We start from the raw sequence: 26,308 nt of genomic DNA, 5'->3' as shown, positions 1-26,308 counted from the left end.
TTGCTTGTTACAAAAACCTAAATGACTAGAGTTCTGAAAAAAAAAGAGTGTTTTTTTCCCCCAAAGTACTCTTGGATTTTATATTCCCAAATAGCAAGAGGACCCATGACACTACTGACTACTGAAACAATTTATCATGCCAAGTGTTTGCAATTGTTTAGGATTTTTCTCGATGATTTTCCCCCCTTTTACCATTTGATTGACAGATATAATGAAAGTTTTTGGCAGCCCCTATCAAAACCAAGTGCTGCCATGTATCGACAATTGAGAATAGCTACCTTTCATCTAGGCAACCTCAAAAAGATTCTGACACTCTAAGATTCTTTTCTAGGGCATCATACAAAAATTAAAATAAAAATATTTTGATATTAAGCTAAAATTTCCTGAGCAAACTAAAATCTCAAGCATATTACTTGAAATCATCCTGTGTAATATTTTATGCTTCAAGTTCCCTAGACATTTGAGGCGTGATGGCTATTAGCAAATGTAGGTACTGGTGTGAACTTGGAGGAGAAGCACATGAAAAGTAACTGTGTAGGTAGCTGCCTCCTTCATCTCTGTCCCAGAGGCTTTTCATATTGGCTGAAGGAATCCTCTCTCTTTCTTATTCCTACGTTCCTTTCTAATAAATCTTTAATGCAGCAGTCTACTTAATTTGTCTATTGTATTGGCAGAGCAGGTGTATGTTAGTAGCTGCCAAATTTTCCAGGTTATTATTAATCATAATTAACACTCTTATTTATGCATTCAAAAATCTTTCTGAAAGCCATTTTCTTTAGTAGAGATAGTATGCTCCAAATTACACAGCTCTTGCCTTGTAGCACATAGTAAAGTTGTATTTGTAAATGAATACTTTTAGTTATTCCAAACATATAATCATGCAGTAATTTTGAGGTGTACTCTTCAGTTTTGCCAGCATAAAAACAAATTAGTCTTTTTTTAAAAAATAAAATACAGCCTTTGTAACATTCCTACTTTTATATTCAAGACAATTATTTTGTGTAGATGTTTTCTGATTTTGGGAGACTGTGTCAGTAGTATTAGATACACTGATGCTTTTCTCTGGCCAGACCTTAAGGAAGAAGCATAGTTGGTCATACTTCCCAGTGTTGGTCAAACTTGCTAATGACAGTGTTGGTGGACTGTTTTCTAGATGTCATTAATATGGAAGTTTGCCTTTGTTGGAAGGATGTGTAGTGATGGTATGACTCCCCCATTGTGAGATCTCAGAGCATATCTATGTACACAGCAATAATGATACACATCCAAAAACCTCAGACATTTACTATATTGTATGCAATATCCTAATATGGCTTAAAATCATATATATAATATATATATATAATTTTATATATATTATATATATATATATATATATATAAAGCACAGCCTAATTAAACCTTTTCTACACATTTTCTACCAGACACAAACTTTGTGAGCAGAACTACTATCTAATAAAGAGTTTCAAAGTAAAGTTACCATCTTAACATTCTATATACATTTACTTATTTGGGAGTTTCATATTAACTCTCAGGCCTAGTATGAGCTCTTGGTCTTTTGGCCTCATTGGTTCCTCCTCATTCTCTCTTTTTTTAAAAGAAATTAGAAATGTATTTTATTTCCCATATCCATTTTTTTCATTCATTTTTTGTCTCAATAGTTTTTTAAAAACAAATATAAGATAAAACAAAAACCATCACATCTCAGGTGGACAAGGCAAATCAACAGAAGGAAAAGAGCCATAAGAGAAGACACAGAAATCAGAGGCCACTCATTCACACATTTAAAAGTCCCATAAACGTACAAAACTGAAAGCTGTGGCATATATGCATGGGTCCTGGTGGAGACCCATGTAGGCCCTGTGCTGATGCTTCAGTCCCCATGAGTTCGTATGAGCTTGCTCAGTTGATTTCAGTGGACTTCCCCCCTTCCCCTGGTGTCCTCCATCCTCTCTGGCTCTCATACTTTTTCTTCTTCCTTTTCTACAAGTTCTCTGAGCTCTGAGGGGAAAGATTTGGTAGAGACAAGAAACCTCTCCGATGAGGCTTGACTTAGTCACTGATCTATGAGTACAGCAGCCTATCATTAGGGGTCATTTTGCTGTTTCTTTTATTTTTTTTTTTAGTGCAATAGTAGTTGCTTTTACCCAGTCTCTGAGCTGTCTAGTCTCCAGTTCTTGGTCATCCAATCTGTGTTGGGTGTGGATTCCATCTCTTGGAGGGTACCTTAAGTCAAGTCACTTGACTGGGTGGTTCCTCCCACAGGCTTGGTGCCGCCATTGCCCAGGCATGTTTTATAGGCAGGACAGATTGTACATCAAAGGGTTTGACTCTGTGATGGTGTTTATGCTTCTCTTTTGGTAGCCTGCCGGGTCCATTCCCATAGTAAAGACACTAGATCATGTGGATGAAGGTCCTATGGAGGTGCATGCTCTACCTTTCCCTGTTTCATATATTGTGTGGATGTTGTCTTCAGCAGTGGGGCCCTACTGACAGTTTGTGGAGAGCAACCTGTTGTCTTGGCAACAGCCTGGATTGTTTGGGATTTCCATGGCACCCCTTTGGCCAACAACTCAATTGGATGTGACTATCCCAGTGCTGGAAACTTTGTTTGGTGACAAGAAGTACCAAATTGGGACTCCATCTCCCTCATTATTTGGAGACTTCACTAGGATCATGTTCATATATTTTAGGAGGTTTCCACTGCACTAAGTTTTCCTACTGCCCCTCAAATGCCCCCTAATTCTAGCTGACTCTCTCTTTATTCCCTCCCTCAATCCCATCTCCCCCACCCTCCCCACCTGTCCTTCACACCATTCTTTTCCTCACTTTACCATAGAATCTATTTTCCCCATCCATGGAGTCCTATGTGTTCCCCCCAGTCCCTTACTTTATGCCTAACCTCTCTGGGTCTACAGATTTGTAGCTTGGTAACCATTGATTTAATAAGTGAATGCATGACATATTTAGCTTTCTGGTTCTGGGTTTCACTCCGGATGATATCTGCAAATTCCATGATGGCATTTTTTTTAACAGCTGAGTAATATTCCATTGTATAAATATGCTACATTCTCTCCCCACCCTATTTTTAAAGACAGGGTTTCTCTTTGTAGCCTTTGCTGTCCTGGACTCACTTTGTAGATCAGGTTGGCCTCTAACTCACAGATATTCACCTGCCTTTACCTCCCTGAGTGCTGGGATGTACTCCATTTTCTTTATCCATTCTATTGTTAAGGGACATGTGGGTTGTTTCCAATTCCTGGCTATTGTGAAGAGAGCAGCAATGAACATGGTTAAGCAAGTGTCCTTGTGTTAGGATGAAGCATCATTTGGATATACGCCCAAGAGTGGTAAAGCTGGACCTTGAAGTAGATGGATTCCCCTCTTTCTGAGGAACTGGCAAACTGATTTCCATAGTGGCTACATAAGTTTGCAGTCCTACCATCAATGATGCAAGAACTTCAAAGTGGTTTTGATTTTAATTCCTCTCTCTTTTTTTTTTTAAACAAAGTTGTTTTTAAAAAACATTTATTTATTATTATGAATGCAGTGAGTGCTCTGCCTGCATGTACACCTGCATGCCAGAAGAGGACATTAGATCCCATTATGGATGGTGAGCCACCATGTGGTTACTAGGACTTGAACTCAGGACCTCTGGAAGAGCAGTCAGTGCTCTTAACCTCTGAGCTACCTCTCCAGCTCTAAATTACTCTCTTTAAGATGGTTCCCCTACTTTATTTTCTCAAGGTCTTTCCATGTCCTTCATTCATCCAGGCTGACTAGACAGCTTTTTACAGTCTTCACACGAAAGCCATGATACTTATGTTCGGTTCAGTTTCTGCATTTTTCTGCAATTATTTGCTTCTCTGTTTGCGTTCCCCCAGCCCAGTTGCGAGCTTTTTGATACTTCAGGACTGTACTGCATCCAGGTTTGTGACTCTGTCCCCCTAAAACAGTACCTGGTATATGGTTGAGTCTTAGCACATAACCAATTGGGTGGATATTTGAATAAATGTTAAGGATTAAAATCAGGTCTGATTCTTTATTCGGGAGGCAAAACCTCAAGGCAGGTGTGGTCCAGGAGAGAAAGCACAGTCAAGAGTGACTTCACGACAAAGTGCAAAGTTGCTGGGTTCAGGAATGTATATATGAAGTGATCTGGGGGGGGAGTTTGAAGTGTGCTTCAGAGAATTGACATGTCAGTGAATTAGGACTGTTGGTGTGTGGATCAGATGAGACAGATTGCAGCATGCTTGTGAATAATAAGGAGGACATAATACACACAGCAAAGCATGCTAGAATTTAATTGAAAGGAATTTGTTAAGAATGCTGGTAATAATTGGAAAAGTAGGCATGAAGAAATTGAGTGGTCCATTTAAGTACTATGAATTATTGATGAGTTATCACTGCCCATATATGCTTAAGATAGATTTATATTGTCAAGTTTTTAAAGGATGATTTAGATTAATATAATTCACTTAAAAGTGACATAAATGTTAAAAAATGATTGTAGATCCTGCTTCCTGCTGCATGTTCCATGCTGCCATGTTCCTGTAAGCATTACCTTTATTTATTGTAACTACTCACATCCCACAGATGAGGAAACGGAGGTTTAGGAAGTTCGGCCCACTAATTTTCTTTTCAAAGAACTTTAAGTATCAAACCTAGCATTAAATCTATTCCACTTGAATTGGAAGTCTGTGCTTAAGTGTGCTATGACTCAGAGTCTCTTTGAGTGCATGCTAGTTTTCTGCACGAGTATAAAATTGCATGTGTGTAAACTTAGTTCTCTCTGTGTTCCTTGTTCCATTTGTTCATCATTTATTGAAAATTTGGGCACTGTGGAAGGTATTATGTATGGAACAGATCCATGTGCCCTTGTGGTTTTTGTGTGTGTGTAGTGGAAGATATGGCATTAGAAATATAAATAACTATGTAATAAAAGTTTTGGCAAGTGCTTTAAAGCCAATAGTAGCATCTTTTCTTGAGTAGATTAGAGAGTGCTTTCTCAGGTGCTTTCTACCCTCTGGGTAGGTGTAATTAGATTTACCGTGTAGCTTACTGTAACCTAAGAGGATGCTTAAAATAGCTTTGGAGAAGTGGTACCACACAAGTGTAATCAAGAGCAGAAATGCAAAGACATCGGCCTCCCAGCAGCCTTTTCACTGTGCAGAGGGAATTTTGGTGACATTTGCTATCACTGAAGAAAAGTGTGATGTCTCAGCAGGCTTAGAAAACTAAATAAATTGCTCCGGCTACCTTCCAGTCTGAGAAAGCGACTTTGGGATTATCTAGATGGCCTACATCAGCTCACAAAGAAGCATGAATATCCATGGTGATGCCTTCTTACTGCCCTTTAGAGAGTGACGTGCCTCCCAATCCAGCTCATGGAAGAGATATTGTGTTAGAAATATGGGTGGGGCATTATCTAAATATGAATATTGGCCTTCAGATATTGACGACACTTGACATAAAATAGAAATTGTACTAAGTCAGGAAATTTTATTTCTTATAAGACATAATGCTGGGTGCTCAAAGTAAGCAAAAATTACACACACACACACACACACACACACACACACACACACACACGCACACACACACACACACACAGAGCAAGCAAAACAAAGCAAACTGAATTTTCACCAGATGTTAACACCTAAATCCTGGATTTACTGCACTTACAAAGTTAAAATCTTCAATTTTCGTTTTAGAACTTATTTTGGATTTGTTTTTTTTGTTGTTGTTGTTTTTTCTTCTCCTTTATTAATTTATTCTTGTTACATCTCCATGGTTATCCCATCCCTTATATCTTCCCATTCTTCCCTCCCTCCCATTTTCCCCTTATTCCCCTCCCCTATGACTGTTCCTGAGGGGGATTACCTCCCCCTGTATATGTTCATAGGGTATCAAGTCTCTTCTTGGTAACCTGCTGTCCTTCCTCTGAGTGCCACCAGGTCTCCCCCTCCAGGGGACATGGTCAAAGGTGAGGCACCAGAGTACGTGAGAAAGTCATATCCCACTCTCCACTCTACTGTGGAGAATGTTCTGTCCATTGTCTAGATCTGGGTAGGGGTTTAAGGTTTACTGCCTGTATTGTCCTTGGCTGGTGCCTTAGTTTGAGCGGGGCCCCTGTGCCCAAATCTGCCTATCATAATGTTCTACTTGTAGGCTTCTAGGACCCTCTGGATCCTTCTACTTTGCCATTCTCCCATGATTCTCTCATCTAGAGTCCCACTAGAATGTCCTCCCCTCTGTCTCAGTTTCCTGGTGAGTGAAGGCTTTCGTGGGACATGCCCCTTTGGGCTAATATGCAGATATAAGTGAGTATATACCATTTGAGTCTTTCTGCTTCTGGGTTAACTCACTCATTATGATCATTTCTAGCTCAATCCATTTATGCACAAATTTCAGGAATTCCTTGTTTTTAATAGCTGAATAGTATTCCATAGTGTATATGTACCACAGTTTCTTTATCCATTCTTCTATTGAGGAACACTTAGGCTGTTTCCATGTTCTGGCTATTATGAATAAGGCTGCTATGAACATGGTTGAGCAAATTTCCTTGCTGTGTGCTGGAGCATCTTCTGGGTATATTCCAAGGAGTGGAATAGCTGGGTCTTGAGGAAGCCCTATTCCCATTTTTCTGAGATAGCACCAGATAGATTTCCAAAGTGGTTGTACTAGTTTGCATTCCCACCAGCAATGAAGGAGTGTTCCTCTCTCCCCACATCCTCGCCAGCATGTGGTGTTGCTTGAATTTTTGATCTTAGCCATTCTGATGGGTGTAAGATGGAATCTCAGAGTTGTTTTGATTTGCATTTCTCTGATGACTAAGGAGGTTGAGCATTTCTTTAAGTGTTTCTCAGCCATTTGATATTCCTCTGTTGAGAATTCTCTGTTTAGTTCCATGCCCCATTTCTCAATTGGGTTATTTGGTTTGGTGGTGTTTAATTTCTTGAGTTCTTTATATATTTTGGATATTAGACCTTTGTCAGATGTAGGGTTGGTGAAGATCTTTTCCCAGTCTGTAGGCTGTCGCTTTGTTCTCTTGACAGTGTCTCTTGCCTTACAGAAGCTTCTCAGCCTCATGAGGTCCCATTTATTAATTGTTGACATTAATGCCTGGGCTGTTGGTGTTCTGTTCAGGAAGTTGTCTCCTGTGCCAATATGTTCCAGGCTCTTTCCCATTTTTTTTTCTAAGTGACTTAGTGTCTCTGGTTTTATGTTGAGGTCTTTAATCCACTTGGATTTGAGTTTTGTACAAGGTGACAAATATGGGTCCAGTTGCATTTTTTTACACATAGACATCCAGTTAGACCAGCACCATTTGTTGAAGATGCTATCCCTTTTCCATCGAATGGATTTGGCTTCTTTGTCGAAAATCAAATGACCATATGTGTGGGGATTCATATCTCGGTCTTCGATTCGATTCCACTGATCAACCAGCCTGTTGCTGTGCAAGTACCATGCTGTTTTAATTAATATTGCTTTATAGTACAGTTTGAGATCTGGTATGGAGACTCCTCCAGAGCACCTTTTATTGTACAAGATTGTTTTAGCTATTCTGGGTTTTTTTGTTTTTCCATATGAAGTTCAGAATTGAACTTTCAATGTCTTTAAAAAATTGTGTAGGTATTTTGATAGGGATTGCATTGAATCTGTAGATTGCTTTTGGTAGGATGGCCATTTTGGATTTGTTTTATAATATCATAAATAACTACTCTTTAAGGAATTTTTGGACTGTAGAAGAGAATCAGTGTCCTGTTTGTGTGATGCTTACTCTCTCCTAGATGAACACAAATTGTAGCTCGACTTTTCCTCTCCTTCTTTCTCTTCTAAGAATCTTCACAGAGACAAGAGAGCCTGGCAATTTCCCAACAGGTGGAGGTACCTTTTGTAATCATAAGCAGATCTCAAAAGCAGGAGACTGAGGTTCCGGGGCACCAGGGAACAGCTAATATGCCTTCATAAAGTGCAAATGTTTGGGAAAGGAAAGGAAAGCAAGAGTTGAAACCATTGTGATCCATGGGGTCTGTCAGGCATGCTCAACTCTTCCATTGGAAACAACATTATCATTTGAGAAGTTCACAATTGAGAACTTTGTAGTTGATCTACAAAAAAAAAAAAAAAGATATCATAAGGCTTTAAGTCAGTTCAGGATGCTGTGTTTGGTCACACTCATAGCTGGAGTACATGGACCTTCAGTGTGAGGCTTCCCTCTTATTGCCTTCCCTGGAAATTCTTATCCCCTAAGTAAGTCTCCTAATTCTCTTTTAAAAAGCCTTTCTGGAGTGCCATACTCATAGGAGAGTATGAAAAGAGTTGGAGGATGAGATTATTTCAGTGTTAATAGAATGTTTAGTACAAGCAAATATGTCTTGTCACTGGTGGGTTGGTTTGTTTTTTTTTTTTTTTTAATCTCCTATTTGGGTTTTTAAGATTAGTAGGGTGGGGTGAGTTGGAAACAAAGATGGTGGGAATGGCTTTAGAATGGTAGCCATGGTAAAGGCAGAAGCAACATCAGGGGTAGTGGTGACGAGAAGGCAGCTGAAGACCTTAAGAGTGACCAGGGCAGAAATGACATGGAATGGAGACAGTAAAAAGTCAGAGAGCTATGCCCAGGTATGAGAAACTACACACTCTTATTTGTGCAGAGGGCTCCAGGAAACTGTCAAGATTTTATAAAGACCAAGGTTCTCAGGCATCTCAAGTCCAAGAGCTGGAGCAGTGCTCACTCAATGTAGAGATCAGATATCTAAGGGTCTTTCAGCGCCCAAGGTCTATCTGAGAGCTGCGACACAAGCAACCACTGCCTGCTCTGTGACAGCTCCTCACCACTTCTAGAATCCTAGAATTACAATGGCGGTCCCATGCGAGGCCTTCCCATGGTTCAGTCCCAGTCTGTAAGCCTCCAATCTGAGTATCCGGAGCCATTGGGCTTTAAAATTTTTGAGCAAAGAGCTCCTAACTCATAGATTAGAACAGTGAGCCTGTGAGTCTACCAGTCCTGCATTTAGACCTTGGGCATTGTAAGCCTGGGGTTGCTGGCAGTTCTTACCTGCCCACTATTCCTATTTCGACAGAGCAAAAGGACCCTGTGTTCAGTTGCTTGTACCAAAATTAGAATTATGCTGAGCTTTCTGTTGAAGAACTGGATGTGTGGAGAAGTGTAGGCAAGAGGCTGGGAGATGACCATTCATTTAAAAGATGTGTCAAGGATCTAGCCAATATCTAAGAGATTATAGAATAAAATTGATAGAAAAGACATCAAAGACTATACAAAAGATAAGAATCTCAAGTTTTGCAATACAGTATCAATGCTGAAGACTTCAGTAAAGGAGGTAGTCACAGTGGCCATGAAGTTCAAGTTGTAAGAAAATTACTTTAGAAATAAGAGACGAGTGGAGGTCATGAATTTTTTTTGATGAAGTTATTGATTGCAGTCTGTGAGTATTGATTACCATCATTAATTATGATAGTATTTTGGGATGGTGAAAAATGGGTTTTGAAGAAGTGATCTAAAAGAAGATAAATGAGTCTTAGTGTTTAGGGTGATGTGGCTTTGAAATGAACCTCAATGAAGATGTATTTCTTTTCATGAAAGAGAAAAGATAAAAGTACAATGGACAGAGAAGGATTACACTGAGACTTTGCATGTATTAAATTAGACATGAATGTGGGGGGAAAAGAATTTCTAAATCGGTCTTTGAAAGAGAATATAGTTTAGTGATGATACAGTGTCCTGGTTAGAAAGGGTTGGTTTCTTATTATTTTTAAGTGGAAGTCTACATGTTAGAAAAGGATAGGAAAGGCACCCCAAGTTGTGTGACAAAGTAGAGAGTGACCCAAATGGGAAAATCCACAGCTGGATGAATAATAAACTGACAAGTAGAATTAGCAGTGACAGAAAGCAGTCTGTTTGAGAGCAATAACCCGAGAGGCATCATGGGAACTGGGGCCATCATAGTTGTAGTTTTTTAACGTCGGTGCATTCTCCTGTTTCTGTTGCAAAAACTGCTGTTCTCTGATTTAAAATACACTTTTTTTTTTGAGTGAAGTCAGAGTGACACAGTTCTCGGTGTTGGTCCATACATACAATGGAAGTTGAGTTTTAATTAGTTCTTGAAGGTTATATTGAACAACAACAACAACAACAAAAAATCCATCTCTCTGTAATTCTAACAATTCTGCTTCAGTTCCATATCCTAGAAAGTTAAAAATTTCTTAAAACTGAATTTAACCATGAGTTCAATTTCTGATATATTTTTTTTGCAGCAACCTTAGTTTTGAAGCACATTCATAATTTTGTCTTCAGTTTTTTTTTTCCCCAAGGGCAACAACTGAATATAAACAATTTAACAACTAGGAAGGGCTCTTGTCCAAAATCAGTGATGAGATTCAGGAACAATCTGCTTTCTTATGGTTTGGGTACTCAGGCATGGGCTGGGAGCGGCCCATGGTAGCTGCGCACTCCTAGTGAGCTTCAGAATGGAGCGGCTTTGGCTCAGGCACAGTCCCGCACTCTCCAGCTGGAGTTCTTTGAGGTCTGCTCCTCAGGGCCTTACATCACGTCCCTCCATCCTAATCCCGCGTAAACACAGAGTTTGCCAAGCACCGGGTGTGCGGTTGATTTCAGAGAACAGAAGGTGGACGGGAAGTAGGTTTCTACCTTCCGTGCTGGAGGACTTGCCCCCTGCATACCCCTCCCCAACCCCTCACCGCTGTCTACACATCTTCCTCAGTAGTATCACACCTGTGTGTGGTGAAATTTTGACTGATATAGATTGGTGTTTGCAATACATTTTACCTTTGTGGGTCTTAGTAATTATTTTTTTTTTTTTAATACAACAGCAAACAGATTCTATTTCTTTTCCATGCCAGTAGACTTTTTTCCTCTTCGACACAAATAGGAAAGTAGGCAATTTACATCCCTAGTTCAAAGATATGTGAATAATATTCATTCACTGAATATTTTTGCTAAAGCTTTGGTATTTTAAAAAAAATCAATTTGGACTAACGTTTTCTCTTTTTATTTTTATTCTAAGGTAATGGGAGCTGTTTCTTTACCTTTTAATTGTTTAATGTTATTTTGGCTGTTTTATATGTTTCCAGCAGTGTTAGCTTATAATACTAAAGAATACAATAGAATTTCTCGAAGTTGCCCATGGACCTGGCTTCACTCGAAGCCCTAGGCATGGGTGGCCCTGTAGTTGCATGCGAAGGCTTTTCTGATCTGCCTCCTGACTTGGGAAGGTCACCTTTGGTGACTGGATAATCTCAAGACCCTGAGGCTGTTTCTGGATGTTTCTGGCTTTCTCACACACTTAGCTGCAGAAGGAATGCCACTCTTTGACCTTGCATTCTTCCACCTCAGGCTAGTCAGCTGCAGATCAGCTGATGTGGCTATCAGTATTGCCGGTGACATTAGTCACTCCACCTTAACTTCTCCTTTTGTACCGTTCACCAGTTGCTGCCAAAACAAACATGTTTTGGGGGCTTATGTGGAAAGAAAGAGATTTAAAGGGAGGCAGTGGCTAGCTGCACTCTGTTTTGTCCTTAGTATTGACAATGACTATTTTAACAATGATTGGGGTTGTGATCCAGATATTAGGATTTTATTCAAGGAAACTTTCGCTAAGTCCTAGTGACGACTGAGAAGTCAGGACCGTGACCATGATTAGAAAGAAAACACTGCTGCATTACATGGAGGAGCTCTCTTCTTCCAGAATAGACTGTCTCTCATTTCTGAATACAAACCTCGAGAACATTAAATATTCTTGTTACATTTACTCCGGTTTCTGAAACAGTCCTTTATTTTGAGCTGAGTTGGCTTTGTTAAGTGCATCAGTACAATTGCATTTAAAACCTAAATCTCTTTATGTTTTTTTAAATCATTTCCCAGATAATAATAATCCATGTTTAAACTTGAATGATATACGTACCTAATTGCATCACGATTTATATTTTATCAGGTCTGTAATTGTAGATACTTAATAGCATTGTTCTTTAAATGAACGCCTGTATCAAGTATACATCATTTGTGAATTTGTTAAAATTTGTTTTCTTTATTAGTTAGAAAGGATCATAATTGAAATTTCTAAATCAAGGCATAAGGAAGGGTAGATATAGATATAATGAAAAATGCTAAAGCATATTAAAATAGCAGAATGGAAATACCAGCTCTCTAAAATAGAAGGCCATTTAAACCACCTCATCATGCTTTCTAAAATTATGGAATGAAAAACATTGTTGAGCCTGGTAGTACATATCTATAATCCCAGTGCTTGGGAAGTTGAGGCAGGAGGATTGCCGTCAGTTAGAGACAATCTCAGAGTACATAAGTTCTAGGCCAGTCACAACTACAAAGTTAGACTCTGTCCAAAGGGGAAAAAGAAAAAGAAAAAAGAAAAAAGGAGAGAAAACTCTTTGTGTGATAAGAGGCTATACATTAACTTAGCTTTCCACAGACTCAGACATTCACGCTTGAACTTTCTTTCTCTTAATGTTTTTCTTTTTCTTTTTGTGCTGATTTCTGAGTAACTATAGATCAAGAAAATTCTCTTACTTTATGGACTCTTTTTAAACACAGGCTATGCTTTAATTATTGGTTGGAATTCTAAAACAAATTGTTTTTTAAATACATGAAAGTCTTGGTAAACTCTCTGTCCTTTAGATACAGGATTTTGGAAATCAGATATTAACATTTATACCAGGTGAAAGTTACTTGTACGATCACACCAAACCAAAAAATATTTCTTAACTATCTCTTTTTAAAAATGTATTTATTAGACATGGATAAATGACAAATGAGCCTCAACATTTTGATATGTCAGCTCATAAGCGCATGTCTATTTCTGTTTCTTTAAAACATTAAAATCATGATACATCTTAATGCAAATAAACTTTTATTGGCCTACTTCTATATGAAAAATAATATAAATTAAATAAGAATCTTAAATTACTGATTAAATTCAGGATATTCTTTATTTTTCACTTTTAAAATAAGTCTATAGATGACTTTAAAGGAGAAATAAAAAGAAAACTTCCTTATCTCTTTCTCAGTATTACTGTTTTCTCTAAATATTAGTAGTATTTTATCTCACTTAAGAATGAAAATATGGGAGATAGTTATTTTAAGATCATGGAGCAAGAAACATAAGTATGCAGACAAAGATGAATTATGACAGTTAATACCAATAAACCATCATACCTATAAATGAAATAAATTCAAAAGTATATTTTTCAATAGCTGTCACTGAATATAGGAAGTTTAAGTACACTAAGATGTTATGGCCTTAAATATGTTTTAGTTAAATATGTAAATTTTACTCACTATAACATGATAATATGAGTGACTTGGTAAACTATATTTTAATATTCATTTTAAAATTAAAATGTGTTTAATTATTGTCACAAGGAGGATTTTACATGTATAATTGACATGTTTTAATAACTTTTTACCACATTAAGACAATTGTGTGTAAATAATCTGGATATTATACTTTTAAAACTTACACTAACAGATTGTCTGTCTGAATTCCTTTCTGTATTAATCCATAAGGTCAATTAGTACTCTCTGCCCAGGTCAGGGAAACTTAGCAAGTTGATGCTGCTTCCATCCTCTCTTTCTCTTTGCTGATAAGAAATGATTTCAGTAACATTACACTGCACCATATCTGATTCTTCTCAGTCACTCCTTAAAGATAATTGTGTTAGTTTACTAATCAGTAAAACACCATGTTTTATCAATTTAAGTCTTATTTTTCAAATAAAGAATCAGCCGGTATCTTGTATTTATTCATTTATATTAAACAGAATTTTTCTCTGTTTAACAACTGTTAATAGTGATAACTATTATTTTATTAGAATTTCATTGCATGTTGCTGTACTAGGTATTTTCAGAATGCTAATTTATTAGTTAATAGTCATGATTTAGGCATAGATACTATTGTATCTTTTTACATTTCTTTAGTTAAAATTTCGTTACAAAATCAGGAAACATGGATGGCCAAATTCTAATTATATTTCTGTGGTGTTTCTGGAACATTGTTCTACAGTCCATGTATTATTGAAATGAAACTTTGGGCTTTTTAATTAGTATCAATAGGGGTTTCTTGTATTCCTGTAGACATTTCAAGATTTTTACATTGCCAACACTTGTGCACTTTCTTATATACATTATACTAAGAGTTCAGGGAAACATCACTTTTTAAAACATCATTATTTTACAATTTCAAAGATGCTAGAATGAAAATAATTTATGGTTTTGTTTTTGTTTTTTGTTTTTGTAAATTTGAGTTTAGACAGAAAAGCTAAGTGTAGGCATTGTAGGCTACAGGGCCAGTGCTGACAATGAGAGTTCAAGCTGACCCGTCCTTCCACGCCTAATGAAGACTAAATCAAATTGCAGAGTTTTAGAGAAAGCCAGTAACAGTTGGATCCAAGGCCAGGGGAAGCTGCACGGTCTCACTCAGACGTGGCATGCGACTCTTTATTGTTAACATATATTGTAATATTTACATGGTCACTCTCTTTTTTGATACCTGTAGGGATCAAGCTTGGTGTGAGGTGCGTTTCTGCGGAGACTTAGGCGAGGAAACGCGGACACTGTGAGCTCAGAGCTGTGCATCAATAGAGCCACCTTGTGAGTTCCCCTGATGTGCTGTGCTGTTTCCGTCTGTCTGTCTTCCCCAGCTCATGACATGTGTTGAGTCGGGGACACATCAGCGTGAATAAATCTGGCATCTTTGGTTCTGTCCCATAAGCAGGCTAGAGTGTTGAGCAGGTCTGTGCTGGGTCACGTGATTCCTGTTGGATACTTACTTCCCTAATATGTTCCCCCGTCTTCATTGCTAGGAACTCAGGCGGTAGCCTCTGGTGTCTGTTCTCAACTCTTAGCTCTGATGCTTCCTGATTAAAATCTGTTCAGATGCAATGTTTTCATATATAAGATGAGAACATTACAAAGATTCTTCATATTGTCCGTTAAACAGTTTATTTGAAGTGCTTGGAGCAAATGTGACAGATCTTAGGAGCCAAATCCACTTAACTGTTTTCATGATTGTAATTATCCCTTAGCTAATATATTCCATAAACTTATTCCCTTTTTATAAAAGATTAGACATAATAGTGTCCAAAACGTAGGAATGGCTGTTTTAGGGGTAGAGACATTTTAATGAATCTGAATCCTGTTGACAGCACAATGTGAAATGGCCTAATTTTTTAAAAATGCCATGGTTGTAAGCCGCTCTCTTCCTTCTTCACATTGTTACAAAAATTAATTAGTTAAGCATCAATTAAGCACAACTAGCAGACTCTGTCACGCTTCCTGTCATGGAAGTCACTTTTGTATCTTAGCCTCCTTGCAGAGAGAGTCTCCATGCCTGTGCTGACATCAGCATCCAAGCATGCCTTTCTCGTGGCACCAGCAAAAGCATGTAATGTCCTGTAAGATGAAGCCTAGATCAGAAATGTTTTGGAAGCAAGGGCAGACCTCCCAGGACCGTCGTTTTCCACGCTGTTCTGTAAAAGGTGTTTGGTAGACGGGTGGGTAGATGTGATTCTCCTGCATTCTGCCATGCCGGTGGCTCTTCAGGTAAATAGCAACTTTTGATCAGCCTGTTAGAACTTGGTCACAGGATTTGTGTTGCAAGGTATACCTTTTAATTTAGCCAGCTAACATGCGTTACATGTGTCCTACTGTTAATGGGGAAGGGTTGTCTTTCCCAGGCTGTCCAGGTAGAGGCCTCAACCTCAGTGATCCCTGAAGTGGCCTAGATCCAAGCTGCAGAATTAGTCAGTGCGGCCAAGATCTGTTTACTCCCTCCAGCTACCCACACACAGGCCAGGGGGCACTGTGCTGTGTGTGCCAAACACCTTTTAATTGTGCATTACTCTTACAGAGCAGCCTGTGCGTGCTTGTCCTTTAATGCCCCCAGCTTTCTGGAAGGAAAACAAACAAATTGAAACAAAACACATTCTTTACACAGACGCCTGAAACAGGAGGCTGGCCACCTATTTAAATAAGATACTTAAATATTAGATTCACAAGCCTGCATGGTGTGTGAGTAAAGCATAGATAGTGACACCGTGCTTGTGGCTTAAATGAGATTTCTGTGTCGTTCTCAAACGGAGCTGGCATTTTCATGGTACCATTCACACAAGACCTTCCGTTTCTGCCTTACAATTCTACTTTTCCCTCATTTGCTAATTCATATCTCCTTTACCTGAATATAACTAGGAGTCACAGAGCACTGTGACAGTGCTATTGGGCTTTCTCCAAAGCACCGCTGATGTGGGCGTGTACATGTCTTTGGTGGCCTCAAAGATGAATTTCAATCATCTACACAAGTCTTTGCTTTTTCCTGACCCTGCTTCACCTTAAATATGACCTTAAAAAAAAGCTTCCGCAATGGGTTAGCAGGAAGTGCCAGGTATATTCCATTCCTCGACAGGACCTCTTTATCTCTAGTTCTCTTTCTGGAATTCCTTTCAAGAAATTCTCCGGTGGCAAGGTGAGCACAGCCAGCTTTCTCCTCTCTACTGGAAACATACCACTCTCCCACTGTACACACTCACCATGTCCTCCATCTTTAAGACTCAGGGTGTATCCTTTGGGTTGGCATCAGGGCTACTTTTACTTTTGGGCTCAATTTGATAGATAAATGTTTCAGGCAGTATCTTTCTTTAAGGTTTATTTTTATTGTATTTTTATCATACAATATTATTTCAATCACTTTCTTCCTCTTTCAGTTTCTCCCGGATTCTTCCCACCTGCCTACCCACCCAAGTTTATGTTGTTTTCTTTCTCTTCAAAACAACAACAAAACAAGAAACACACATACACACACACACACACACACACACACACACACACACACAGAGAGAGAGAGAGAGAGAGAGAGAGAGAGAGAGAGAGAGAGAGAAGTGGGTGGTCAAATTAAGCAAGCAAAAATCCAGTTTTAAAAAAATAAACCTCAAGCAAAGCAAAATGAGACAAGTCTAAGAAACAACATTGAGTTCATTGAGTTTATTTTGTTTTGTGCAACTACTTGAGCATGGTGCCTGCCCTGAGGTGTAGTTAACATGGCCAGTGAGTCTCCACTGGACACAACTGACTTCTTCCTTTGTCAGCAAGCATCAGCTGCACACAGCTTCCTGGTTAGATAAAGGAGCCTGTGTCCACTTTTCCTTTTGAGTTCTGGGAGTCTGTATAGCTTGAACCTGTGCATTCCTTGTATGTGCTGCAATGCTCTATGTGACTCAGTTCTCTTGTTTCTGGAAGACACTGTTTCCTTAGAGTCATCTGTCATCTCTGGCTATTTCCACTTCCACTTCCTCTCCCACATAAATCCCTGGGCCTTGGTGGGGGGGCTTTGATGAAGACATCCCAGTTAGGACTTAGTGCTCCAAAGCCTCCCACTCTCTGAACATTATCCAGCTGTAGATTTCTACGTTAGTTCCCATCTATTCCATGAGTACTGTTTTTATTTATTTTTTATTCAAGGGAATGATCTATGAGTATATCAGAATATCATTAGGGAGTCTTTTTATTGCTTTTTTTTTTCTATTTAGAATGGTAACAGTTGGTTTTATCCTAGGTCCTTGGCTTGTCACATTCTTGATCACCCAAGCAGTTTCAGGTCTGGGTTTCATTTCATGGAGTGGGCCATAAGTCAGATGGCATTGGTGCTTGCTCCCACAGGTTTTGTGCCACCATTGCCCTGGCATATTTTGCAGGCAGGAAGGATTGTACATCAAAGGGTCCATCTCTGGGTTGGTGTTTTATGATTATTTCTCTTTTGGTAGCCTGTAGGGCACGTTCCCATAACGAAGACAGTAGAACCCGTGGGTGAAGGTCTATGTGAGCGCCAGCTCTACCTCTCCATGCTCAGTGACTTGGGCAGGTGTTGTGATTAGCCACGGGGACCTTGCTGTTTGTTTGTGGAGAGTAACCTGTAGTCTTGGCAAAGGCCCGGGTTGTTTGGGGATTCTGTGGACAGTATTCTAAACCTAGAAAAAAAAAAAACCCATGATGTTTATTCCTCTTTACCTCTCATCTGGTTCGTAGTAACAGTTTGAGAGTTCCTGCCATGACTGACTGTGTCATTATATTTGCTAACCTGTCCCTAAAAACTCTAGTGAGAGAGGGTGATGCTTGTGGATACAAGGAAGTGAAACTTCTCTCTTGTCCAGAGAGTCAGAACCTAGTATTGCGTAACAGCCTTGTGATACGGAAGAGCCCTGTAGAATATGGGTTTATGACTCATCTACCTCACGTGCAGTCTGAGTTAATGCGCATGGTGCTCACTTAAATCCTACAAGGCGCTGAAAGACATGGGCCACTCTTAGTAAGGCCATGCCTCTATTGGAGTTTTAATAATTCTTGATGGGTAGCTCTGTATGCATCCACATTACATCACAGGGTGAGTCCATGCAACAGAAAGAGCACCTGCCCTGCTTACCCTGGAATCCCTCCTAGCCCTACCACACTGGCTCTGTATGCTAGCCGCCCCAAAATCCTGGCTAAACTAACTCATTAAGCACGGGGGAAGCAGATTCAGCTAGCTTCTTTGTTGCATCCACTCAAGTCTTATACCTGATGTTGGACTGGAGAATATGGCTTGAATATATAATCAACTGGAAACTTTATTTTGAATTTATCTCCATGCTCAACTTTTCCTTCCCTAAACCTTCCCTAAAAAGGTTTCATAGAGCCTTCACACAAAAAAAAAAAAAAAAAAAAAAAAAAAAAAAAAAAATCAATTTCCTGTGTAGCAAGGTACCTAAAAAGGAGAATGGGAAATGTCCTCACTAACCTTGCTTATTTTGAAGGGGGGTTGTTTTGCTTTGGCATTTTTTTTTCTTGAAAATTCTTCTACTAAATGTGGAATGGACTATAGTGTTGTTTTATCATATGTGTTTGCTTAAGGAACTACGTAAAACCACTTCTAGGGTGGTAAGCCTGATACTCTGGCTAGGTAATTTGTTCAAGGTAAGGAATAGACTATAAGTCCACACTAAAAATAAGCTTCGTACTTATAAAAAAAGCAAACACATAGAAGCCCAGTCCTATAGTGCAGTGAAGGACAGCAAGCAAGCATCTACGATAGACTGTGCAGGGAAACAGGAGAGGCACCCTAGGGCAAAGAGACCCACTGAGGCCTCTGGGGCTGGTGACATGCTCATCAAAGCAAAAAGGCCCATGTCCTTTGCTGCTAATATGGCAATCAAGGAAATCTAGTCTGTGGAGAGACATAGCAGACTGAAGGATACACAGTGAAGCCTTGCCAAGCCTCAGGTGTGGTGCAATTCCTGTCAACTGGCTTCCTACATGACGTATGATATTCTTCATTTTAAAAGCTGCTTAATAATAATAATAATTATCATATCATTATCACTATTGTTATGTGTATGCTATCTAGTTTCAGATATGAAGAAACTCCTGTTAACTGTGTATGACTTTACATTACTCCTGTTCCTTTTATTACAATCTCCCTTTAACATACTTTTATGTAAGATTTCATACAGTGTAACTTGATCTTATACTTTCTGTTCCCCTACATCCTCCCAGACCTTCCCCCACCTCCTTACCCCCAAATGCGTGCACTTTCTCTCCTTAAAAACTCCCTACTATGGAGTCCAATTTGTGCTGCCTGACTACCCTCAAGCATGCATGGATTTACCCAGAGTCCCTCCACTGAAGAAAACCGCTCTACCCAACCCTTATCCATTGTTAACAGCCCCTCCCCTAGAGGTGGGGTTTGTGTCCACTCCCTGCCAGCATGCTGCGGCTTTTATCCAGCTTGACCTTGTGTGGACCCTGCTCAATCTTTCCATTCCATAGATCCCTGAGCCTTGAGGGGAGAGGTGTGATAGGGCTACCTCACTTAGGGCTGGCCATTCAAAGAGGAGAGGTGTAATAGAGCTAGCTCACTTAGGGCTGGCCATTCAAAGGTGCCTTTTATTCTCTGCACATGTCTGTCTGGTTGTGGGACTTCCGCGGTAATTAGCGGTCACTGAAAGAACAAAATTGTCTGATTAGTGCTCAGGCGCACATTGATGCTTTGTCATATGTACACACATTCCACTTTTCTTGTACTGAGAAAAGTTTTGTGCAGTGATTATTATTTATTTGTGTGTGTGTGTATGCATGCATGTGAGTGTGCGTGTGGGTCCACCTGTGTATGTGAGTGTGTGAGTGTGAGTGTGTGAGTACACATATGTGTATGGCATAGCACTGGTATAACCACTATGACTAGAGTAGCCAGATAAGAACTTTCTGGAGTAAGTTCTCTCATCTTTGCATAGGTTCTGGTTCCACAGACAAGCTCAGGTTGCCTGGGCTCTATGGAAAGTACTTTCATTAATCATCTCCCTGGCCCTACAGTACTTTTCTTCTTGCTATTTCCTGACATTATCAGGTGATGATCCTGTACTTTTCTTTAAAATAAGAGTAACAAGGGGCTTTTTTAAAAACCAAAACATTTTAGAATGCCTTAGGAGTAAGTAATCCACTTATTAAACTAGTTTTGAGACATTGAAACAACTTATTTGCAGTGAGGTGATGTGTCTGAGGTAGCCTATCAGTTGTCTTTAACGGTGCTTGTGGATATTGTGTTAAGGATTAATGAACGTATAGTTTTAAAAAAGCATTATGACTAATGGCTCCTTGTTTTACAAATGCCATTGAAAAGCCAAATAACATTAAAATATATATCCTGGTGCCACTGTCTGTAGCAGTGAATGGACCATACTATAATTTGTAACAAAGTTTCTGGCATTGCCATGGGGGGGGGCAGGTAGACAGGTGCGTGTGGCCTGTAATTAGACAGTTAGAGGTATGGAGTAAAAACCGGAGGCTACTACAATTATAGACGTTACAAGGTACCCATGAAATGAAGGGAAGGTAGACAAGCCTGTGTGGTTGGAAACTGACCTCGTAAAGAAAAAGGAGAGATGCGTTGGCGCATGTAACAGAAGGTTGGGAGGCTGGTCATGCTGCGGCAGCGCCAGGGAGCTCTGTCAGCTCACGGCTTCTGAGATGGAAAGATGCATCAAAAGCACTTTCCTCGGAATCTCCTCATCTATTAGCTGGATATACTAGAATGTACTATTGACCAGACAATAGCCAAGGATGAAGGGGTCCTAAATGTCTCCTGTACCCAAGTCACCTTGTTATGGCTCTGCTCTATTAGCTGCCATGAAAGAGAACTGCTCAGAGATGGTAGAACGCATACTTATTTTGTCTGTAACATCTCTGCCTACCCCGTTTTATTTTCCTGTGAAATGTTGAAACCTTAAAGGGATTGATTATTCAGTCATGCAAATTTGACTGACTGGCTCTCTCTTCTTGTCTTTGATTTCAAAGCTATGAGCAAGGTGCCTTTTATGTTGTGACTCTGAGGAATCATTAGCTCAGGAGATGAGCTAGGGTTGTTTCCCTCTGTTCTCTGCTCATTTTGAGTTCTATTGTATTCTAGAATCAGACCATAAAATCACAGTCAACTCTACTTAATGACTGGGCAGGCTATAGGACTTTTTCCCAGGGAAAAAAAATATTACCAATGGGAAAAGCAAATATATACTCACATCATGGTGGTAGGCATTTGTTGTTATTTTTTGTTTGTTTGCTTTTCAACTGTCTTCTTTCTATTTCTCTTCTATAATATATACCTGGGCTTATTATTCTTTATAAGTAATTAGGCTTTTTTTTTTTTTTTTGGTAATTAGGCTTTTTAATCAGGTGAAAAGTATGAGTTTTTCCTCATTAATCCAGTTTCTAACTTTTAGTCATAATGTGAACAACATCAAGACCTCACAAGGGAATTGCGCAAGACTACATGAATCTTGGGAATAAGATTATAAACAAATCTATCACCAAGAACTTACTGCCATGATCCAAGCATGGAACCAGTGACACATTCCAGGATTGCACGTGCTATTCGTCGGGATCTTCTGCTAAGACTGTATTTCCTCTTTCCTCTTTTTCTTGTCCCCAACTGACTGAAGAATAGTAAGAACTTGAGGTTCTGTAGGAGCAACCCTTTTTATGAGCGCAGCGCTGAAATTACTCTTGAGAACATGTAACCTTGGCAAAGGTTAAGTCACCTCCTGCCCTGGTCCTCCCCAGGGCTCAGGGAACAGAGCAAGGCTTGTTTGCACTCATCCTTCTTAGAGGCACATGTAGACAACATATCTGTCTTTATCTCATATCCTGCAGAATTGCTTGTACAACTACAAGTATGTACTTTCTTTGTCCTTTGCATATTGTCTATTTCCTTTTAGTTAAAAAATAAAGAAGAAGGAAGGGGGAGCTTGGGTGGCTTAGTGGCGTAATACTTGTCACGTGTATTGAGCCCTGGGCTCACTATCCAATCTGTGTGGTGAGTCCAGCTAGTTTCATTTGCTAATTTTTTCAACTACAGCAAACGTTACTTCTCAACTTAATTTCTAGATAAATTTAGTTTTTGGTAGAATTGCTACAAGTGGATATTTAAAATGCAAAAAAGGAATAAATAATACCTTGCATGAAAATTTATGTATTTGTAAAGCAAATTGTTAATACATCGCTTGAGCTCTGTAACCTTATGTAGCATGCTCAGTAAACTAACAATATAATTTTAACCAACACATAGAAATTTTAGGGACTTAATATTGGAACAGCAGTAAACAAAAGATGTTAAAGGCACAAAATATATTGCCCATATTCTGTACAATCATACAGATGTTGTGAAGTTGTCTATTGATTACAGTTTTTCTATTTTTAAGATTACACTGTATTTACATCATTTCTCCCTTCTTATTAACTACCTCCATATTTTGACATATCAAAGATAAGCACTTGGCTTTAGTTGACTTAGAATACCTTGTTATATTGAAACAAAATATTCTACATGTAGAAGCTTAATAAAGTACACAATCATGGTAAAATTAATAGTGCTTATTTTAGTAACATTAATGGTTTTTTCTGATTATAAGACTGAGTGCATGGCCACCATTTCAACAGACAAAATGGACTTTCGTAGCATTTATTCTTTAATATTTTATTTTTGAAAGAAACTGAGGAAGCCTGGAGAGTGCAAAGTAGAGTTAAATTTTAATTGCTTGGTCACTTGTCCTACATAATAATTCTAGCTCAAATAAATGTTCTGAACCCCGAATAGTGTAAAAAGTTATACAAGAGGCCTTGTTTTCTGGTCTAAGCTTCTTTACTGGTCCCCACCAGACCAGAGTGAAAGTCAAAAAGCAGTGTTGTGTGGGATCTTCATGATAGTGCACTATTTTCGAGGCGAGATTACAAACACAATCAAACACATTCCCAAGCAGGCCAGTTCAGTTGTGAGATAATGACTTTCTTTCCCTCACCTTAATCCTTCCTTACCCAGTAGAAGTCAAGTGACTCTGGTGGAGGCGGTGGTGCCCTGCTTTCCATTTCTCTGCTTAGCACCAACCTGCTGTGCTTGGCCCATTAGAACAGGCCTTGTATTTGATGGAAGGAAGACATCAAATAAATAAAGCTGCTAAGGTCCTTAAGCTGAGTTGCTGTCCTCTGTCCACTGATGCTCACTCTCTCCTTGCTAAATGCTGAGCTTTGTTGGGACAGAGATGCCTCTGAGAAGTTTCTGTAAAAATGTCATCACCTCTAGAGTGCCAGGCGTTACTGTGTAGTGGGACGACCCATACTATAATTTGTCACCGTTTCCAAACCTCACTGTTTGCCTATATCTGTATAAGGAAAGAATTTCCTTCTGCTTCTATTCCATTTTAGCTTTTAACTCAAGATTTTCATAGAAGAAGCAGAAACATACCGGGTACTTTGGAAAAAGGAATTACTGCATTTGATCAATAAATTGGAGAGAATTTCTAGAGAGAATTGCCCTTGTTACTTGGTCATTGGGTCATTATAATTAGTTTTTGATTATTATATCCTTAATACAGGCCCCTCTCACCTCTCCTCCTGGTCCTACCCTTCACCCTCTTCTCCTTCCCTCCTCCTTCTCAGAAAAGGGGAGCCCTCCCCCCAACCTACCCCAGCACATCCAGTTGCATCAGAACTAAGCACATCCTATTCCCCTGAGGCCCAGCAAGGCAGCCCAGCTAGGGGAGAGGGCTCCAAAAGCAGGCAACAGAGTCCATGCCAGAGACAGCCTTTGTTCTAAGTGCTAGGCTGGCCTCACGAAGAGGAGGCTGCCCTTCAGCTACATAGGTCCAGTCCATGTATGCTCTTTGGTTGTTGGTTCAGTCTCTGTGAGGTCCCATGATCCTCTCTTGGTCTTCCCGTGGATTTCTTCTTCCCTCAGACTCCCTCTATCCTTTCCCCCACCTCTTCCACAATACTCCTGAGCCAAATGACCAGCTGTGGGTTTCTGCATCTGTTTCCACTGCTCTTGGGTGGATCCTCTCAGAGGAAAGTTACGCTAGGCTCCTGTCTGGAAGCATAGAAGAATATCATTAATAGCATCAGGAGTTGGCTCTCTCCTATGGGATGAGTCATTATAATTATTATACACGTCATTAAAATCTTTGAGAAGCAGATTTTGTAACTGGCTGATGATATCTGGTACTCAGTCCTAGAGAAATGAATCCTTCCCTTGGGAAGCCATGGATTTCATCTTAGTTTCTTCGCCTGTTCCTGTGATAGACTACTATGCTGACCACAGGAATTTCAGGGAGGAAGGTTTCACTCTGACTCATAATTCAGGTTATCATCCACCTGGGCAGGGAAGTCACAGAGGCAGGAGCTTGAGGGAGCTACTCACATCACATCTGTCCTCAGCGAGTGGCTGAGAGCAAGGAATGCTAACATGTCGGTGCTCCCCTACTCACTCCTGGCTACAGGATCCTCTTCCTGAGGCACATCCCAACCTGAATGAATATAATCAAGATAATCCCCACAGGCTCGCCCAGGTGCCCTCTCCCAGGTGACTCTAGGATCTGTCAGACTTACAATTAGCTCTTCAGCCCCTTCAATTAACCTGCTGTCCAGTAGAGAGGAACATGGACCTCAGATATATTTTTGAAAATCTGCTATCCCCAACACTAGGACCTTACAAAAGTCACTGGAGCGTTTTACTTCCGTATTTCAGTGCTTAAAATGTTTACACAGTGACTATTTTATATTGTTTTGAGAATGAGGTAACAAATGCAAACTGTTTGGCAAAATCCCTCCCAAGAGCAGCAGAGACGGCTGCCGGTGAATTGCCTGCCGCATGTGTCCACAGCACCAGTGTAAAGCACCTAGAGTGACAGCGTGCTCCTGTCACCATTGCACTGATGAGGTGGCGCTCGGAAGGTCGCATTGGTCCTGCTGAATCCATGAGCTTCAGGGGCAGAGAGGAGCCCTTGTCTCAATACAACACGAAGGTGGAGAACAATCCAGGAGAGAAACCTGAAGTCCATTGCGGGCGACAAAACCAAACTCTGTGACCTTGACCTCTTCCTTACTGTCCATCACACTGCCTTAACCCACGAGGGCTCCTGCAGTGTCTTCCGGATATGATATCACATTACATGATGGGGGAAAAAAATAACCGTTGAAAATGTGTCTACTTCAAGTACAGAGAAGGAAAACTAGAAGATGAAATGCAGCAATCCAGACTCCAGACCAGGTCACCTTCTGTTACCCTGGATATAATTAAAGCCCCATTTACATTACACTGTGAGACTTGTGAACTAATTGCGCATGTCAAAGCAAGTTGCTCAAGAAGAGAGAGGGAACTACCTTTCCCCTATCAGAGAGGAGAGAAGGAAGGGAGAGCAGAGACTGGGCCTCTGCAGAGCTGTCTGCAACTTTGCTTCTGGCCAAAAGTTAACGGTCAATCCTTCTTGTTCTCGGCTCTGAGTCCCAAACAAGCGGCTAGTGCAGCTTTTCTGGCTCTCTCCAGGTAACTACACATTTCTACAAACTCTGCTCCTGTTGGCTCTGGTAGATTACCGGCATGGCTCTTTCCATTCGGTTTCATGTTTTAAGTTTATTGAGAGTAGAGTTCAAACTCCTAAGTGTTGCCTCATGGAAAAGTATGTAATTTCTGAAATGGACTGAGTGAAAGCCGATGAGAGAGTGTGTGCTTGTGGTAGCAGAGAGAACTGTTAAATGTTCTATAAAATTTACTATTTTGGTTCTTAGCCCTCCTGGCTGAAAGATGAATTAACCAGAATTATTTAATAGAATACCTCATTTTATGTAGCCTGCCAAGTTTTGATTTGGAGGAAAGGTTTTAACTCATTGATAGTTTTAAAAATTGGGGTAGTTCTTTACTCACTAAAATTTTATATGTACCTTAAGTTATCCAACAATAAAGTGT

General features: G+C 39.8%; 1 protein-coding gene across 8 annotated transcripts in view; it reads left to right on the top strand.

The window, feature by feature from the left end:
* The window catches only part of LOC311584562 (monocarboxylate transporter 2-like), a 205,224-nt gene that overhangs the window by 105,450 nt on the left and 73,466 nt on the right, over positions 1 to 26,308 (top strand). For 2 of the 8 annotated variants that reach the window (XM_084759008.1, XM_084759007.1), the window contains one exon: positions 14,552 to 14,646. The exons of 4 other annotated variants lie outside the window; for them this stretch is intronic. The gene's annotated coding sequence lies outside the window, so the exon portion shown is untranslated. Of the gene's footprint in view, positions 1 to 14,551; positions 14,647 to 25,539; positions 25,889 to 26,308 lie in introns of those variants that run through there. 2 more of the 8 variants (XM_084759004.1, XM_084759012.1) reach the window with 1 other exon arrangement.

Source organism: Acomys minous (genome assembly GCF_964271855.1).
Source record: "Acomys minous genome assembly, chromosome: 15".
NCBI lineage: Eukaryota > Metazoa > Chordata > Mammalia > Rodentia > Muridae > Acomys > Acomys minous.
Note: the sequence above shows the minus strand (reverse complement) of the source record. Positions and strands in the feature narration are given on the sequence as shown.